Here is a 16,818-nt window from a genome sequence, read left to right on the forward strand (position 1 = left end):
CCTTCTCAGCCCCTCCTAGGACTGTCACCTCTTAAGCACGCACATTCACACACTCCTCAGATGACCCTGCACTCAGCATTTGCATGACATGAAAACTTTTAGCTCTCTGCACCACTGATCATGATCATTATCATTAAAAAAAAAAAAGATATACATGAAGGTAGGGTGCTCACTTAATCAGAAGTTTCTATCACCATCTTCCTCTTCTGTGCTTTTCTCTGGCATTAATTGTGCATTAGCAAAAATCATTTACTTTTAACAGTCATAGTTATTTTTTCTTGCCCTCCAGCAAAAATGCCTTGAAAGCCTGCCTGGAGGGCATCTAAATTATGTATCTGAAAAACTCTTCCGGCAAGGCATTGCAGGACCCCTACTTTCTTAAAATTCATACGAGCACGTCTTCCTGTTTTTGGGAAGGCATCAATCAAGAGCAGCAATATATGCCATATCCCTACATTAATATTTGAACTAATAACTTTAAAAAAAGGAAAGAAACAAGATCCGACTTGTGGCATAATCAAATGCAAAATAAATGAAGAATACGGGGACAGCACTGGGGCTTTATGGATGGCTGTGTTTTCCTTGCACATCATTAGCCTGGAGCCACACGAAAGAGGAAAACAGAGAAGTGGAGAGTTTATGCTCCCCGCTGGTGTTTAAGAAGCTGGGGTCCTGGAAGGACATCTGGGAATTGCGCTGAGATGGGGGTTTTTGTAATTTAAGAATAGACATTCATTAGCAGTAAATGCCATAAATCCCATGCTAAGTAAAAACCTTGTCCAAGAAAGCCTAAAACAATAAACTCTGTGCTCAATGTAGCCTGAGCTAGACGCTCCGCAGCTTCCCGGGGAATGCCGGAGATCCACCAGCTCATTCCCAGACCTGTTCCTTCCTCTTGGACTGGGCTACTCCACGACGGCCTGCCCACTGGGCCCCTCACCTTCCAACTTCGGCGTCCACTCTGTGGGCTTCCCTATACCTGTTCTCTTCCTTTCTCACCAAAAAACCCTCAACCTTCTTTGACCAGAGAAGCAGAAAAGCCACAGCAAAGAGCTGGCAGATTAATTTTATTGACATTTCCATTTTCACTGCAATGTGATACCCTCCATCACATGGAAGAGATGACCCTCACTATTTACAGACTGACAGGCCACTTCATTACAACCACCCTGCCCCAAGGCAAAGCAGCTCCCTTCCATCTGCCCAAACACTAGAGCATGACCCCGAAGTTGCTGTTCTCTTTTTCTTTGCCGTCTGTTATGATAAAAAAAATTTAAAAAGAGTGAGTGAAAGGGACCCCAAATAGTCAAAGAACTAATCAGAGTACAGGGAAACAAAAGGCATTTGACTTTTGAATACTGCATCTACGGAGGCTAGTCTTCATCTGCCTACCCTCCCTACACATCCGTGTATACTAGGGGTCGCTCGCACAAGGAGACACACTCACATACACAAGCTCGAGCAGGGACACGCATACACGCTTTCCACCATGCCAAGGAACTGCTGCAAGGCAAATTCTCACCCACACTAATGGCTTCTGACTGCTCCTTGGCAACCCTAGCATTTTAACCTGGGTGGATGTGCTCTCCAAAATACAGACACTGGAGCGATCTCATCAGCTGTTCATGTGACACAGATGGAGAGTGGCTATTAGGAGCCAGGCAGTGGGCCTTGGGGATCTGAGGTGCTGTTCTGTAGCCCGAGGCAATTTTGAAAAGCAGTACCCGGAGATGAGGAAAAAAAAAAAAAATCCACATGGCAAGTCCAAGTTTGAAGTCGGTCAGTCTGTCTGTCTACCCACCACGGATAAAGATATCTTTGTCTCTTAATGTAAAATCTATGTGGGCTATCTGGACGTACACTGCAGATAATGTATGTATGGAATGGCTCTTCCTTCGATGTCTTCCAAATATAAAAACACACACTGTAAACAATGCCTGTGTGTATATATTTCTTCCGAAGCACATATGGTTTCTGTGTATATGTTTAAGCTGAAATTGTCAGGATTTTGTTAAAATCTCGTTTAGCTCTTTTTGATAGATTTCTGAATATACTTATTTTAAAAGGTTAATTGCTTAATTGAAGGAAGTTCAACCAAAAAAAAAAAAAAAGAAAGAAAGAAGAAGGAGGAGGAGGCATTTGCATTTTTCACCCAATCAATGACCTTAAAAATGAGAGACAGCATTTCCACAGTGCATTTTCTCATGCTTAAAAGCAAAGAGGGCTGGTAACACCTTCAAACTATTTAGCTCAAGGAAAAAAAAAAACATAACTAGATTGAGCGTCCTTTGATGACTGACTTAAACTGGAGAAGGCAGGAGCATTATATGAATTTTAATTTTATGTAAGTGTTGTAAAATATTTGAATTTGGGTCCAGTGTAACAGATAATTGTAAAGAAAAATGTGCCCATTTTTATAATAAGTAGATATTAGACATCAGATTTTTAAATTAATATTAGTGTCTCTACCTCCTTAAAGCGAGGAGTTTTCCTCTCCACGTTAACACAATAAATGCCATTGTTTTTTTTCCTCCAATGGACTGTGAACCAAGTCCAGCATGGAGGAATAACAACAACATAAAGAAAGATTTTGAAAGGAAACTGTGTGATCTGCAACCTAAAATAAAATTGTGCAGAGGATGCCAAAGTTAGTAACTCTTCAAGTGGACACTGTTCTCTTGCTTTAAGGCTGTGTGCGTGTAAGATTGGCAATCCCCGGCACCTGTGCCGAAGAGGGTGTGTGTGTGTGTGTGTGTGTGTGTGCGTGCGTGCGTGTGTGAGCACAGATGCACGTGCCAAAAGGTATAAGAGATAACAGAGTACATCTCAGCATCTGAAGTTAAGATTCAAAAGTGTGGAGTCCTGAGGCCAAGAACTGTCTCTTGCTTCTCTTTTTATCCTGAGAGCACACCTCTGTGTCCGACCCAGAGCAAATACCCAGTGATTGTATGTTGGGGGAGGGAAAAACTGAACTCACCCATAAGCTTATGCAAGGACCCTCCCCTCTTTCTGAGAATCCCAAACTGGGGCAACCGCACTCATTATAGTGCCTCAGGGGCCGGGCTGCCTGTGTGCACACAGTCGCTTCTAAACATACCAGGAATGGTGCTTCTTTGAAGAACCCAGTGTCCATTAGGGCCTTTTGGGGGGGCCATTCCACCAGCACTGCCATCTCTGCTGATGAAAAACTAAAGAAAAAATAGTGGAATGCTCCTTCTAAAAGGTTACTAATCCCTTCTCGAAGGGTACAGTCTAAATTTGGGACAAAGATACTCAAAAGAGCTGTGTATTACTGGAATGCACTGTGTGTGACCATGGAAAGAAATATTCAAGGCCTGTAGATAGACAACTTTGACGTGTATTGAATCATCAGGGGAGATCGTTAAAAACACAGGTCTCTAGGCCTTATCCCAGATTCACTGACTCAAAATATCCCAGGGCAGGGGCAAGGAATTTATATTTTTAACATGTTCCTTGGGTTTGCTTATGCAACTAGCCTAGCACTGGTTCTCAAACTGGCTTTTGGAAGCCACTGAACTAGATGAGCCTCTGATTTGAAAGAAGATGCAACCTCAGGAACGGGTAGGAAGTTCCAAGTCTATCCTACTCCCATGCATCTGGTCAGTGGTCATGGTGAGGAACTACAACGTGGCCCGGGTTTTATTCACTGCAGAAGAACCACAATGTTCTCCATCACATGGACTGACCAGCAGAATGGAGTCTCATCCTGATCTTCTGATGACGAGGGATACAAAGGATGAAAGAAGCTCTATAGAACATTGGGTCTCAAAATGCGGACCAGCAGCATTAGCACTGATGAAGAAACTGTGAGAAATGCAAATTCGTGTACCCTCCCAGACCGAGTGAATTTGAATCTCTAGGGGGGAGCCGAATAATCTGAACGTGAGTAAGTGTTCCAAGTGATTCTAATGACCACTCATGTTCAAGAAGAAATGCTATAGAGCACATAGAAGATCCCCTTAACCTGCTACCCCTGGTGGTTACTGTCTGAAGGTCTTAATATAATCTCTGGTTCTTCCTCCTGTTTTAAGACTCTGAGGTATTGGGGTGCCTGGGTGGCTCAGTCAGTTAAATGTCTGCCTTCAGCTCAGGTCATGATCCTGAAGACCCAGGATCGAGCCCCGAGTCACGCTCCCCGCTCAGTGGGGAGTCTGCTTCTCCCTCTGACCTTCCTCCTCCCTCTCGTGCTCTCTCTCTCTCTCACGGTCTCTCTCTCAAATAAATAAATAAAGTCTTTATTTTAAAATGGGGCGGGGCACCTGGGTGGCTCAGTTGTTAAGCCTCTGCCTTGGCTCAGGTCATGATCCCAGGGTCCTGGGGATTGAGCCCCACATCAGGCTCCTTGCTCAGCGGGAAGCCTGCTTCTCCTTCTCCCACTCCCCCTGCTTGTACTCCCTCTCTCACCGTGTCTCTCTCTGTCAAATAAATAAATAAAATCTTTAAAATTAAAAAAAAAAAACTCTGTGGTATTTTAAGAGCTTCTGTGGCTAGATTTACACCCATGCTCTGGAGGAAGTCACACACACTTTCCATAGCTGAGCATACCACGCTCAGAGCTACACCTACCTAAAAAACCACTACTGAGAGAGTTTAGTTGCGGGAAGCTAAATCCTGGGATACCATGGGTATCCAGGTTTTGGTAGACTCCATACCCATAGCTGTGTAGCCAGTGAATCAAGGAAGGATATGGACACATTATGAGAGAATCCTCGGATAATTCTAAAGCAGAAATTCCCAATCCATAAAATTCTACATCATAAAAACTACCTAGGCAAAAGGACATCACTTCCTTTCATTGGCATACTGTCTTATTCCATTTAGCCAAAAGTCTGTATTTTAGACATCAATTTCTTGGTCTGGAATAAAGCAATGATACAAACAGCGATGATGTGCTATGATGAGTCCAATATCACTGGGATGTGGCCTTCTTGCCCTATCAGAAATACAATGTAGCGACCAAGAGGGTCCATCTTCTTCTACCTTTCTACCTCCTCCACCGCCCTCCAAAAACAAAACAAAACAAAACAAAACAAAACAAAACAAAACAAAACAAAACCCAGTCATCTATCAGTGAGAAAAATGAGGCCAGGATATTAGGCTGTTGTTCAAAGTTCCACAGTACTATGTGGTCAAGGATAAACTAGAGTTCTGGCAACTTCAAGTCCAGTGTTACGACCACTGGTTTTCTCACATTAATATCATAGGTTATCTTTTACTTTTCAAAGCATTACCTCATTGGAACTCTGTTATCAGTGACAGATCTAAGCAAGGTTTGATCTCTCACAAGAGAAGGTCTAAGTGCAGAGGAGAGATTAGATCTACGGCCGAGGAGTTGGGACTGAGCTAGAGCCGGTCCAGACTGGTCCAGGTTCAAAGAAAATGTGCAGACTTTTCTCCCAAAAGTAAGCCATCGCTTGAAGGGCTTTAGATATACGCAGTACAGCAATAGTCTTTGAGGGTAGGGGTTTTTTATAACAGGCTTATTGTCATCCAAGTGGAGACACCAGACTGACCTTCAGAGCATAGAGATGCTACAAATATTTGAGTACCCACACCCATTGTCCATACAGTCAGGACCTCATGAGCTCTGTGCAATGCTATTAAACACCTCATAGAACTGTGATCAAAGTGATATAACCCCTTGCCTCAAAGTCCCTTTTTTAACACTAGAATAAAGTTTCTGTGACATTTGGCACACTGTCAAATAACAGTCATCTAAAACTGACCTCTCGATCTTGTATTAGGACAAATAAACATATTTGGTTGGTACCATTTGTACTTCTTCTGGGTAAGTCAGTGGTGCATTATTTAATCCTCACTTCCCCTCCTGGGTGGCTCAGTCTGTTAAGTGTCTGCCTTTGGCTCAGGTCATGATCCCAGGGTCTTGGGATCGAGTCCAGGAGCCCTGGATCAGGCTCCCTGCTCAGCAGGGAGTCTGCTTCTCCCTTTCCCTCTGCCCCTCCCCACCCCCAACTCATGCACTTGTACATGCTCTCGCTCTCTCTCAAATAAATAAATAAAGTCTTGGGAAGCCCGGGTGGCTCAGTCAGTTAAGTGACTGCCTTCGGCTCAGGTCATGGTCCCAGGGTCCTGGGATCGAGCCCTGCATTGGGCTCCTTGCTCAGTGGGGAGTCTGCTTCTCCCTCTACCTGCCACTCCCCCTGCTTCTGCCCTCTCTCCGGCAAATAAATAAATAAAATATTTAAAAAATGATAATCCATACTTCCCCAAGTTTTGGACCAGGTTTACTAGTTAAATACATTCATACAAAATATATGCTGTAAAAAAGAATGATATCTCATCTGAGAGAACATGGCTTTTTTCCCCTTTTTTGCTAAACAGAAACTCACAATATTATCCTTTTCATTGTGTGCCATGTAAATTCACTGATTTCATATACACGCACACATATATATCTTCTCTAACAGTCTGTTTCCAGGAATTAGGTATATTGACAAGTACATAGGTGTTTATGCACATGATCATAAACCTATATGTATATAAACTAAATTGTATCTTTTTCAAATCAGTCACCAAGTCGTACACAAGTCATTTGTGGATGAACTGCATACTTCTGCCAGTAGCCACACCTATACACCCATACACAAATTTATAGAGTTCTTCAGATGGGCGTATTTAACGTTAAGTAGAGTAGTCCCTTTTCCACATCATTTCCCTATCTCTAGCATACAGGTCCCTCTTCTTTATCAATACTGCCGTCACTGTCATTATCTTCATTATCACAAGTACCTTTCAGTGGGCATTTGCAATGTTCCAATCCTCACTTAATCTTCACAGCAAATGAATGAAATAACTACTTTACCAATTCCATTTTACAGATAAGAAAACATAGACTCAAAGAAATTCAGTAACTTGTCAAAGATCACATAGTTAGGAAGTGGCAGGGTGTGCTATCCTCCAAAGCCCAGGCTCACATCCTCTAGCCTCTCCCTTAACCTGCTCAGAGGACAAGCGAATGTGAAAAGTGAAGCTAGATGCTGGATAAGCCCTCACTGCCCCGGAAACAAGCTCCAAGAGTGAGGTCTTGTATATTTGCATCCATGTTCCAAGGTCATGGCGGGTGACAGCCCATTTAAAAGTATGAACCAAGAAACAAGCAGGTGCATATTTTACACAAACAGGTATATCCATTATCTAGAGATAGGATCATTATTGTTCCCTGTGGATGTAAATTTCAAATTAAATATGATTTTGAAACAGAAGCATCTGTGGAATTTTAAAGACCTTTCTGAGCCAAGGGATCATTCAAGATGCCATGCCTTTAGTCCTTTCCCCTGGGCCTGGAATGCCCTTTCCCTTCATTTTTACTAACCCTCCTTCCCATTCTTCTTTGTCAAGGCAAACTCCTATTCAACCTCCACAACCCAGTGAAAAAACAATCTCCTTGGCAAAGCTTTCTCCAGTTTCCATTAACAGAGTTAGTGTACTCTGCTTTCTTCAGTGTTCTTCAGCAGTTTGCCTTAGCCTCTGTTTTATTTACTTTTCTGTTTTGCAATTTATCTGTTGACTAATTTCTCTGTCCTGCTTGACTGTGAACTTTTCCAAGGCAGGGGCTGTGTCATTTCTGATTCCCGAACCGTGGCTCTGAGTAAACACTCAAATGTTAGTGGCATGGACAAATTGGCAGCAAGATCCTTTAGACATATTCGTAGGACCCAATGAGAATATAACCTGCTTTGAAGAAACTGTCCATGAAGGAGACCCCTTGCCCCCAGTACCCTGTTCTAGTAGCCACAGACCCTTGGGCTCCCTCACTCCCCTCTGCCTGCTCCATGAGCACTGGGTATCATGGTATCATGGCCAGTGTCATTTGTGTATGTGTGTGGTCCTCCTCAGAGATTCTCCTTACATGTCTGAGACATGGGTCACATACTGCTGATGAAAACAGTACTCCATCTCAAACCTGCCCTATTTCAAAGGGGAAGTGGGGGTTCTGGGAGAGAGTGGACTGCCCCTTGCCCAGGCTGTTCAGATGACTCGGAACATTACAGTTAAAAATGAAGTAATAGGTAGCCATGGAACAGTAACACCCAGTACCTTGTGAACCAATTTTCTGTCATCATTTCTTTTTTCTCTTGACATAATACTTTGAAAATGGAATTAAAATATACTAACAGTCAAAATACATATATTAGATACTAAGAGTCAAAAGATATTTTCTTCTGGGGACTACCTTCCAGGAGTTTAATTTAGGATATCCCACTGAGAAATCTGCATCATGGTTTCAAATGAGATGGAAAAAAAAAAGAAGAAGAAGAAGAAGAGGAAGAAGAAAAAGCCACCTTTGCCTAGTTCTGTTTTCCACTACAGCCTTGCAAAACTTGCTTTCCAAGAACCATCCACAAAGTAAATCTTTTTGCACATGCAATTTACCTTTTTTTCACCTCTGATCAGGTTGGGGGAGGGGGAAGCTGAAGACCCAGAAATGTGGGGAGAGTGAGGGGCCAGAGGTGGGGTGAGGGGCCAGCAGTGAGACCTGCTAATTACTGATCTCTTTTACTCTCCTGCTGTGCTTAACTGTCTGGACACGTTAAAGTGAAATTTTTCTGTGATTTTTCAAGTGACTAGTTCATGGCCCACTAGCATGGAGGGAAGCAGAAGAGATGAAATGCTTTCGTTTACATGCAACATTTACTAACCGTGTGGGTTTCCGACATTAAAGAGAGGACAGTGACCCAGGCCACCTTTTTCACACTCAAAAGAGCACTGAAAAAACAAGTCTTCATCGGCTTACCTCAGGCTTCCCTGGTCCTGAACACCCTCCCCCCGGGGTAGGAGCAGAAAGGGAAAAACAGAGGGGATTTTATGCTCCTTTCTCTTCAACTTTTCAGGCGGTATAAGCAGCATTTAGCAAATTCAGCCCCAAATGGCTCCAAATGCTCAGAGCTGCAGGGGCTCCTTCTTTGTTATCCTCCCTCTATTTACACAGGATTTACGCAGGCTCTCCACTGAAGAGACCTAAAGCACTTCCATTCTCACCGGCTCTGCCCCAATTGTGGCCCCCGGTGGCTTCACCCAGGCCGGCGATGGGGGATTTCTGTAACCTGGAGAAGGCCGCAACACTTAGCTCCCTAACTGGGTGATCCGAGCCAACGTGGCCGGTGCCGGCCGCTGCAAAGCGGGGGCCTATGAAGATGGGCTCACCTTCCAGCAGAGAACCAAAAACCCAGCCGAGGCTGGGCGAATGTGTGTCCAGAGACAAATAACATGCACTTTAATATATGCATCTATATGATATAAGGCAAAGTGGTGGGTGAAAAAAAAAATTCAGACTGCAGCTTGGATGAAAACCACTTCACCCACTGGTTGGAAAAATAAAGTGTAAAAACAGACAGATGGACACATATGTAAATGTGGCTGTGTTTTAGGCTTTAGCTGGCAACGTGAGTGCCGTAGTATAGTTTTACACGCCTGTATTTTCCATATCATGTTGAATCCTGTTAACTGTTGAACAGAAACATCCTCATACTGGTCCTTGACCAAATCGGTCCCCTCAATTTACCCGTCAGGAGCCATAAAATGGCTTTGTTTATTGACTGGAACCCTCTAATCCTTTAGAGCATGAGTGAACGAAAGCTTCCAGTACTCTTCGCCCAGGCTTCACTTAAGTTGGTTTCTCTCATTTGAGATACGGAACTTCACTTGAGAATTTTAAAATAGTTCAAGAAAGGACATCTAGTCTCACTTGCCACAGAATTCTCCAAAGGATATTGACTGAACCCAGTAGAAGAGTGTATGCCTTTGCCGTTATAATTCAGCGGATTGCTTAATCTCCATGGTAGAGCATAAAAGAGTTGTACTTTTTTACTCAGTTACCTGATGAGCACATAGAAAAGTACAGAGTTGGTTCTGAAGGAATTCACAGTACATCATAATAAAGCTCTTCTGGGCACTCTAATGATTCATTTTTAGTGATCTCTCAAATGCCCTTTCCCACAGTTAACACTCAGATTTTATTAAGGTAGAAAGCAGGGACAAATGTCCACTCAAGTCCCAGCTCTCAAATTTGACTCTGCTTGCACTATATACTCCCTACAGCTAAAGCTTTTTTAATGTTCTGTTCACCTCCCTGGAGTGGCATTTCAGCTAACAGAGTTCACAATCTTTCAGCCCTAAACACAGAAGGCTGCTATCTTCAAGTCATCCTAGGAATGTGCCAGATACCATCATCTCCCTCCTGCTATACAAAGAACCAGAAAGAGAGAGACCAAGAGAAGACCAAGCTGATCATGTTACCAAGAGCCCAGAATGCCCCTCTCAGAAGGTTAATCTTTGAACCAGTAAATGTTATAATTAGGAGCCTTGAAGTTGGGCTGAGGCTGGCCATTGAAAGAAAGACCCTAAAAGAGAAAGTATGAATGGAACACATTTCTTTCACCTAATGGTTGACACAAGGGTCATGATTTTTATGGGAAATGATACAAAAATGAGTTGTTATGATATAGGAGTCCCTTTCCCACATCTCCTACAAAAGAAAAAGGGTGGTTGGGGAGAGATGTCTTCCCAATTTCACTTAGCTATGTTTCAGTACAAATTGTGAAAATTATGCAAATAACTATTTTGGCACCTTTGCTAGAGGAAAACATTATTAAATTATGCTCTAAGTATTTTGTCTGCTTTAGTAATTACTCTCATGTAACTGTAAATATAAATAGCTGTTATTCTGTTTAAATTTTTAATCATGCAAAATATTGTCACATAAAATGTCCTTCTGTTGCAGTCTAACTGGGATTTTCTTTTTTAAAATATCCATATTTAACTGAAGTGGACTATTTTTAGCATTGTAAAGTGTTCTAGTAAAGATAGCTGGCTAACATCTCTGAATCAACAGGTCTTTCAAGGAAAGATATGGCCTTTATATTTGCAAAAAGAATTTCCTACGGAAGGCCTCTTATGTAAAATATACTTTTAACATTTTACACTAAACTAGAATATAATCAGTCTGCTTCCAAGGATGTATTAACTACATCAAGCCTATATTTTCAACAGATGTCGCTAATATTCTCGTTTTATCATTAACAATAGGATTTTATATCTAATTGTCTCTTTTAGCATACTTTAATACGAGATGAAACTTTTAAGTATCAACCAGTAACAAAATTTGTTGGGGGGAATAACAGAAAAGCATAGTTCTACATGGCAGAGTTATTTCATCCAATTTTTAGGATTCTTACCCTGTTATCTTATTTGCTATCTAAAACAAAAATAGGGATAATACGTTTTTATAATGTCAAACACTTTATCAGTTTGAATTCTTAATATGCTATCTCCTTGTGAACTTATAACAGCAGATAGGATTTTCAAATAGCAAGACAACAAAAACAAAAAGGCTGATTATTTCTCCCACTTTCTTGATTGTTGTAAATTGAAAACAATAGACTGTTTTAATAAAAGTGCAACTTTGCAACTGACATTGTTAATGCAAAAAGAAATTCTTGAATCTTAAAAGAAAAGATAGCCATCTTTATAATAACAACAGCAATAATAAAAATAACACTCACTAAGACAACTAGATTCAGATATCTATCAACACTCCCTGTGGGATAGTTTTAGGAAGCTAGTCATAGCTATGTATACTCAAAAGAATAGCAGTACCTATGAAGTTGATAACTGGTTTTAGGTGAATACTTTTTAAACTATTAGCACATCAGAATTGGAGAATATTTGTTAATGATTTAAAAATTTTATTTTGTAGTTTTTCAAAGAATATTTTCACACAACAGTCTCCTAATGTAACTTTGGATTTTTGCTTAAGAAGTTTATAAACTAAGTTACTAATACTTAAAAAGTAGCTACTGTGCACTTAGGCATTCCCACTTACTTTGATTGTTTTAAATAAATCTACTACTATGATTTGAGAAGAAGCAAGTGTTTTTTGGTAACGTAATGCAAAGATCTACAATATATATGTAATAGCCCTGAGGAAAATAAATAATATGACTGCTTAATAAAAATAATCTAAAATAGCGTGAGTTGATTATTTTTCATACAGCCTACATATTAAAGAACTACAGACACAGGGCCCTTTAAAAGTGTACTTTGAATGGAGAATGACTGCTACTGGGTATGGGGTTTCTTTAGGAGTGATGAAAATGTTCTAAAATTGGTCATGGTGATGGCTAAACTACTCTATGAATATACTAAAAAATATCAAATTGTACACTTTAAATAGGTGAATTATGTAGTATGTGAATTATATCTCAATAAAGCTATTATATTTTTTTAAAAGAACACATTTTGCCCTCCTTCTAAAAAAAAAAACCATGCTGGAAGAAATATAAAATCCTAGTAACAGAGATTTGAAGGTGTCCATAATCCTTTCTGAACTGCCTCAACACAATGTGATTTCTTTTTTTTTTTTTTAAGATTTATTTATTTGTTTTAGAGAGAGCACAGGAGGTGGGGGGAAGGGCAGAGTGAGAGGGAGAGAGAGAACAAGCAGATTCCACGCTGAGCACAGAGCCAGCACATGACTTGATCCCATGACCCTGAGATCATGACCTGAGCCGAAATCAAGAGTTGGATGCTTAACCAACTGCACTATCCAGGCACCCCAAAACAATGTGAATTCAAGGCTGCTTACTAATGTCATCTCAGCACCTTGTATATGGACAAATGTATGTACTCAAAAACACTTGGGGTGAATTTTATACTGTTTACGTTTCAAAGATAGGCTTTAATGGGAACTAGATTGATCTTAATCCTGAAATTAACCCTTCTCTACTCTCAATTCCACTGCATTTTAGCAGAACCCTAGTCCAAATTATTTACCTCTTTCAAGGTTTACTTTTCTTTTTTTAAGATTTTATTTATTTATCTGTCAGAGAGAGAGAGAGCACAAGCAGGGGGAGTGGCAGGCAGAGGAAGAGGGAGAAGCAGGCTCCCCGCCAATCAGGGAGCCCAATGTGGGACTCAACCCCAGGACCCTGGGATCATGACCTGAGCCGAAGGCAGTCGCTTAACCAACTGAGCCACCCAGGCGCCCTTTCAAGGTTTACTTTAACTACCAGAATAACTCCAGAAGACTTCACACACACACACACACACACACACACACACACACACACACACCCCACTCCTACATTTCTTCTACATAAGCTTCTTCAAGTCAGGAACCATCTTTTAGTTTTTTCGTATCATTCTTAGAACTCTGTACAATTTTTGGAGTATGGGATGTGCCTAACCCTTTACTGAATGAATCAATGGATGTCTCTCCAATTCTTTGAAATATGCTATAGTCTTTGTAAGTCTACATCTAAAACTTGGAAATAGAAACTTCTGGAATGTTGGTCTCTAAGAGTTGGGAACTGCCCATAGAGTCGATGTTTCATAAATTTCTTTAAAAAAATTTTTTTTGAATTTCCTTTTTTTATTTTTAAGTAATCTCTGTACCCAATGTGGGGCTCAAACTCATGACCCTGAGATCAAGAGTCACATGCTCTACAGAGTGAGCCAGCCAGGTGCCCCAATGTTTCATAAATTTCACTAACTTGTAAGAAAAGCTGCCTGGAAGAAGCAACTTTATTAAAACAGACAATTAACAAAAGAGGTAACCTACATTTGGAAAAGTACCCTACATACTTACTTCAGCTTTCCTTTTCTAAATTTCTGACTTTATTCTATTTCTTTGGGTAGCTGTGCTATTTTGTTTGTACTTTGGGAGCTCACTTCTGACATATTCCTTGTCCCTCTACTCTGTCCTTCTGCCCCTCCCTGTATAACTACAGAGGCACATATCCTTGGAGAAAAATGGTAATATGATGAAAGAAGCATGAGCTGTGGAATAACAACACAGATCTAGTACTGAATTTCCAGATGTAATTTCTTACTGGTTGAGTGTGACCTTGGTCACAAGATTAACCTTCTGAACCTCAGTTTCCTCATCAATGAAATGGGTAGAAGTATACATACTCAATGGGTTGTGAAAATTAAGTGAAATAATGAATAATAGTTATTAATTATTAACTCCCTACCTTGTACCATGAGCTTTACTCTTGTTGACAAGCTTAGAAACTTTATAGATGACTATCTAGTCTCACATAGTACCTCGTTTATCAAAGGTGCATCAACAAAGGTTAGGTATTTTTTAAAATGAACTAATATGAAAGGACAAACAAAATGTGGTATATCCATACACTGAAATACTACTCAGCAATAAAAAAGAACAAACTACTGATACATGCAACATGTTAAGCGCATTACAAGTCATTAAACTAAATGGAAGAAGCTGAACAAAAAACCACATACTGTTTGATTCCAAATGTATTAAATTCTAGAAAATGCAAACTAATAGACTGAAAGCAGATAAGTGGTGGCCTGAGGACAGGTACAGAGGGACGGATGGACGAAAAGGGTGTACAAGTGAACTTTTGGGTGGGGATGGAAATGTACAGTGTTTTGATTTTAACAAGTGCTGGTCTCAGTACATACATACAACTGTCAAAACTTGTTAAATTGTATACTTTAAATGGGTGAAGTTTTTATATGAACATTATACCTCAATAAAGTTGATAAAAATAATGTTAGGCAGATTATAGTTGAATCTCCATAAACCTGTTATTTGGCACAGAACAGATTTTAGTGGAAAGCACAGCATGCAAAACAGAGAGGTGGGAGTGGGGCTCCTCCCAGTTATTGCAATGAGATTCTGAAAGGATGAAACAATTTGGGATAGCATTTGAAAGATGCATTTGAGAGAAACCCAACATGATATTTATAAACCTGTAGATGTATACTATTTTTTTTTTTTTAACTTCATGAAGATGTAAAGTGGATGGTCAGAATTTTAGATTTTATTCAAAAACATTTTTCTCCATTGGCCAATCCCATTATGGGAAATACTGTTAAAGAACTATTCAAATTGAAAAAAAAAAAAAGGAGTACCAGTAATAATCTAAAAGGTAATAGAAATAATTCTTAATAAGCTATTTTTAAAAACTCTTTTGGGGAATTCAGTATTAACCCATTCCTCCTCATTGTAAGAAGATCTCACACTGGAGATCTTAGTCAACGTCAGAGGAAAATGACACCTCGCATGAAAGACTCTGAGCACCCTTAAGATTAAAAATGAGTGGGAAATACAGAATTAATATTAACCCTTGACAGGCAGCTCCATGCCTTCAGATAATCCCTGCATCCCTCCTATGAGTAGAGAAGGGAACCAACATCTGTGAAACACCTAGTATCTACCAGGTACAATGGGTATCATCTCATCCGCACGACGGTTCAAAGTTCATTATTTTAATTATTACTTAATATATTCCGAAGTGATGCCAGACAGGCTAAGAAACTTGCCTAAAGTTACATGTCAGTAACAGAGCCGGATCTTCAACTCAGGTATATGAACTACACTTTCATAGCCTCTATTCCCATATGCAGTGGAAGTCATTTTTTTAAAAAGTAGAATGCGGTGGGGGTGGGGGCGCCTGGCTGGCTCAGTCAGAGGAGTATATGGCTCTTGATCTTGGGGTCATGGGTTCAAGCCCCATGTAGGGTACAGAAATTACTTAAATAAACTTTAGAATGAATGAATGAATGAATGAATGAATGAAGAATGTGGGGGAAACAATGTCTTATGGCTTGGCCCCCGGATAAGTGGTACTTACTAATGCCTGACCATGGCCAAGTGACTCATCTGAATTTTGAGATGTGTGATATTTGGCTCATATCAGATAATCAATAAGAGTTAGTTTTGTTTCATTCTTACTTTTTCCTTCCTTCTTTCATTTCTTTTTAACGACTCATTCACATGAAAATAAAACACGAAAGTAGAGCCACCAGTGGCTGAAAACACATGTGCTCAAGAAAAATAATTTCTCCCTTATTCTTCCAGAACTCATACTTCAAAGTGACACAAAAGCAAAAGGCCCCGGTTGCCACTACATGGGAAATATTACCACACCTGACTGGCATCATCGAATCCTAGAAAGATGAGGAGCTGAAGGCCACATGACTATTAGTTTGCCACTGCACACCCCCATGCTCTGTCAGAAAGACAGACAACTCAACCCGAGGGGCAAGTGTGAACTTTATTATTTTAACTGATAAGACAGAGTGGTAAAGGTCATTGTTTAAGAGGAAAAGTTGTTCAACCATTTCCCAGGAGGAAAAGGAAAGGGTTTGCTCTCTCGGTAGGTTTATTCGTGTACCTGTGCAAGCCAGCCTATGAGAGAACTTACATCTTTGCTGTAAGATCAGATCTCAGAGCCACCAATCAAATAGCAGCCCAACCTCAATATGCTGATGCAGCGAATTTCCGGATCTTGATCACACCAGGCTAGGGAGTCATTCTTCTCAGTGATAAAGTCGGTAAATGCACTCTTGAGAAGATAACAAATTAAAAACCAGCTGACTCGACACCATTTGAGTGAGGAATTCACTGCTGACCCAGTACAACACAATTTCTATCACCAGTCAGTAATCACTGAAGAGGTGACCAACTTCGTTTCATAATTGTAAAACTATTCCTAACAGAGGGTCTTAGCACAGCTAAATGGGAACTGTCCGATTTACATCATGCAGATCTACTGAAATTGGTAATGACTTCCTCAACTATTTATATCCTGAGTCTCACTTTATGTGAAAATTCAAAGATTCTAAAGCAAATCAGAAATTCCCCAAAGTGCTGTATTATTTAAACAGCCAGAAATATGAAAAGAATTACATAACTTACAGGATTACTCCATTTTGAAAATATATCTTATATCTATATAAGTCCTGCTAAAATACCTAGTTTTTCTATAGTTAATGTATTATTCTGGCAGAAAGTAAAACTGA

The 16,818-nt window shown here is 40.3% G+C and overlaps 1 protein-coding gene across 8 annotated transcripts in view; it reads right to left on the reverse strand.

Annotated features, from left to right (window-relative positions):
* MEIS2 (Meis homeobox 2) overlaps positions 1-16,818 on the reverse strand; it is a 203,660-nt gene that overhangs the window by 140,287 nt on the left and 46,555 nt on the right. The window lies entirely within an intron of this gene.

Source organism: Phoca vitulina, unplaced genomic scaffold (assembly GCF_004348235.1).
Source record: "Phoca vitulina isolate PV1807 unplaced genomic scaffold, GSC_HSeal_1.0 scaffold20, whole genome shotgun sequence".
NCBI classification, from domain to species: Eukaryota; Metazoa; Chordata; class Mammalia; order Carnivora; family Phocidae; genus Phoca; species Phoca vitulina.